Source organism: Bison bison, unplaced genomic scaffold (genome assembly GCF_000754665.1).
Source record: "Bison bison bison isolate TAMUID 2011002044 unplaced genomic scaffold, Bison_UMD1.0 scf7180017863667, whole genome shotgun sequence".
NCBI lineage: Eukaryota > Metazoa > Chordata > Mammalia > Artiodactyla > Bovidae > Bison > Bison bison.
In genome coordinates this window covers 10,456-13,859 of record NW_011494239.1, presented here as the reverse complement: position 1 = coordinate 13,859, position 3,404 = coordinate 10,456, and positions in this window count along the sequence as shown.

Genomic DNA, 3,404 nt, shown 5'->3' with positions numbered 1-3,404 from the left:
CTCTCTAATTTGATTATCAGAATATGCAAAATTTATTGCTCTTAACAAATAAGTTCCCAAGAGATGTCCAATGCAAATTATTTTCATGATTCTTGTTCTGTCCAAAATAGAGAATAGGAAAATTTCACTCAAGGGATTCCTTCCAGTGGTAAATATGTGTCAGGCTGAGGGAAAGTTCTTGCATGGATACTGTCTCTATCCAACAATGGAGATTATCTCAAGCATATATTAGAAGAGAAGAGTAAAAAGTAATCTGGTCTTAGAGAAAATTGTGTATGGTAAGTTATCTCATATTCTCTGGGACTCTGTTCTTTAAAAGAATTTTTTTTCAATTTATGTATTTATTTATTTTTTACTTTACAATATTGTATTGGTTTTGCCATACATCAACATGAATCTGCCACAGGTGTACATGTGTTCCTATATCTGTTTCTGTCTCACACATGCCTGTTATGCTTGGAACTGAGTATGGCTCATTTAACTTCTGAACTTTAAAGAGATCATTCATGGGTTTTCTCCTCATATTCTATTCCTACTGGATTTTCTGCAGTTTCTTTAACAAATGTACATATCATCACGATGCTGTGTCTCAGAGATGCTCTCAAGTCTGCTTTGGGAGATCAGAGGGCTTTGACAGCTACTTGATTATGAAGAACTTCCAGCTATCCTGACTAAATGGCTCTTAACATTTAAGAAAATAAATGTTTTATATCAGAGAGAGTATTGCATACTAAGACAAATTTTAGCATAGAGATAGAAGTGAAAAGAGTTATGTACCCAGTGAGAAGTGATATAAAACTCATTTATTATGGGATTAACAGGATTAAAATTCATAACTTGAGAAAAAAGGAAGGCAACATTAGGTAGAAGAAGGAACTTGGAGTATCTCCCTGTGTACCTCAACCAGTGTTTATATCAGGCAATCTATTAAATTCTCTGAGTCCAAGTTTCTGTTTGTAATATTATAAGTGTTGAGAATCTCACAGCTTTAGGATTACTATCATGAAAAAATTAATGGAAGGACATTGCATCCAGACTAGGATGAAAAATATGTTGCTATATTTTTTTTTGTTGCTATATTTTAATACTCAAAAAGAGTAACTCAGTTTATTTCCTTTCCCTAATTTTTCAGTTTCACTAATCCCAACTGAAAAATTCAAATCTTTCAATTTTACTACCTCCTTTTGTGAAAATCCACCCTAGGTTACAGAATTCCAAAGGTGCTTTAAAAGAACGTGTAACTACCTCTTGTCAGTCTTTTTAAAATATTAAATGCCTCCTGGATAAAAGCAGAATTGAAAGGTAAAAAGGTTATTAAGCTCGTGGAAAGCAAGAAGCAAGTCTGATAATTCAGTTGCCTCTACATCCTATAGGGTTGCTAAGCATCTACTTATTATTTTAGAGAAAATATAAGCAGTAGGTATTTCAGGGTCAAACTGGGGTCTCCTGCATTGCAAGCAGATTCTTTACCAGCTGAACTATCAGGGAAGCCCACAGAGAAAGGTTATCGCATGTATTTTGGTTACAGAAGGTGGTTGGCCATTCACTAAGATTTTTGCCAGTAAGTTTTGGAAACTGTAGAGCTTTAGGTTGCATTTTAATGAATGAAGAAGGGAAATAACTAATATTTATTAAACATGCACTATCAAAATTTTAATTGCTTTCGGTATATTTTCTGACTTGATTACAAGTCTATTAGATTGAGTGCTGTCTTTTTTACAGATGAGGACATGGAAACAGAAATAAATTTAGGTAAAAGGCATAAGGTCAACAAGTAACAGGGTTCAGACTAGATCTGACTATTTTAAAAAGTCCATGGTTATTCTATGGATTATCCCAAATGTTGGACTGATATTGATTGAATAATATCTCTACTAACATTGTGAAATATTAGCAATTTCAAAACTGATGAAACAATATGATTTCTTATTGATAAATTGTTCCCTTGCATTATACATATTCATCTTTTAGCAAATTTCTCTCTCAAACACAGTTGAAATTCTACTTTTGCTATTATTTATCTTCCATGTCTCTTATTCCAATCGGTACAAAACTAATTATTGAAAACTAGCTTTGGAAAGATTTACCTTGACAAAAGTTAAGTTCAAGGTAAAGGTCAAATTATTCAAATTTCTAAGGAGACATAGGCCATTTGAATGCAGAGTTCCAAAGAATATCAAGGAGAGATGAGAAAGCCTTCCTCAGTGATCAATGCAAAGATATAGAGAAAAACAATAGAATGGGAAAGACTAGAGATCTCTTCAAGAAAACTAGAGATACCAAGGGAACATTTCATGCAAAGATGGGCTCAATAAAGGACAGACATGGTAGGGACCTAACAGAAGCAGAAGATGCTAAGAAGAGGTGGCAAGAATACACAGAACTGTACAAAAAAGATTTTCACGACCCAGGTAATCACGATGGTGTGATCACTCACCTAGAGTCAGACATTCTGAAATGTGAAGTCAAGTGGGCCTTAGGAAGCATCACTATGAACAAAGCTAGTGGAGGTGATGGAATTCCAGTTGAGCTATTTCAAATCCTGAAAGATGATGCTGTGAAAGTGCTGCACTCAACATGCCAGCACATTTGGAAAACTCAGCAGTGGCCACAGGACTGGAAAAGGTCAGTTTTCATTCCAATCCCAAAGAAAGGCAATGCCAAAGAATGCTAAAACTACCACAAAATTCCACTCATCTCACACACTAGTAAAGTAATGCTCAAAATTCTCCAAGCCAGGCTTCAGCAATATGTGAACGGTGAACTTCCAGATGTTCAAGCTGGTTTTAGAAAAGGCAGAGGAACCAGAGATCAAATTGCCAACATCTGCTGGATCATGGAAAAAGCAAGAGAGTTCCAGAAAAACATCTATTTCTGCTTTATTGACTATGCCAAAGCCTTTGACTGTGTGGATCACAATAAACTGTGGAAAATTCTTCAAGAGATGGGAATACCAGACCACCTGACCTGCCTCTTGAGAAACCTGTATGCAGGCCACGAAGCAACAGTTAGAACTGGACATGAAACAACAGACTGGTTCTAAGTAGGAAAAGGAGTATGTCAAGGCTGTATATTGTCACCCTGCTTATTTAACTTATATACAGAGTACATCATGCAAAATTCTGGGCTGGAAGAAGCACAAGCTGGAATCAAGATTGCCGGGAGAAATATCAATAACCTCAGATACACAGATGACATGACCCTGATGGCAGAAAATGAAGAGCTAAAGAGCCTCTTGATGAAAGTGAAAGAGAAGAGTGAAAAAGTTGGCTTAAAGCTCAACATTCAGAAAACTAAGATCATGGCATCTGGTCCCATCACATCATGGCAAATAGATGGGGAAACAGTGGCTGACTTTATTTTTCTGGGCTCCAAAATCACTGCAGATGGTGATTGCAGATGTG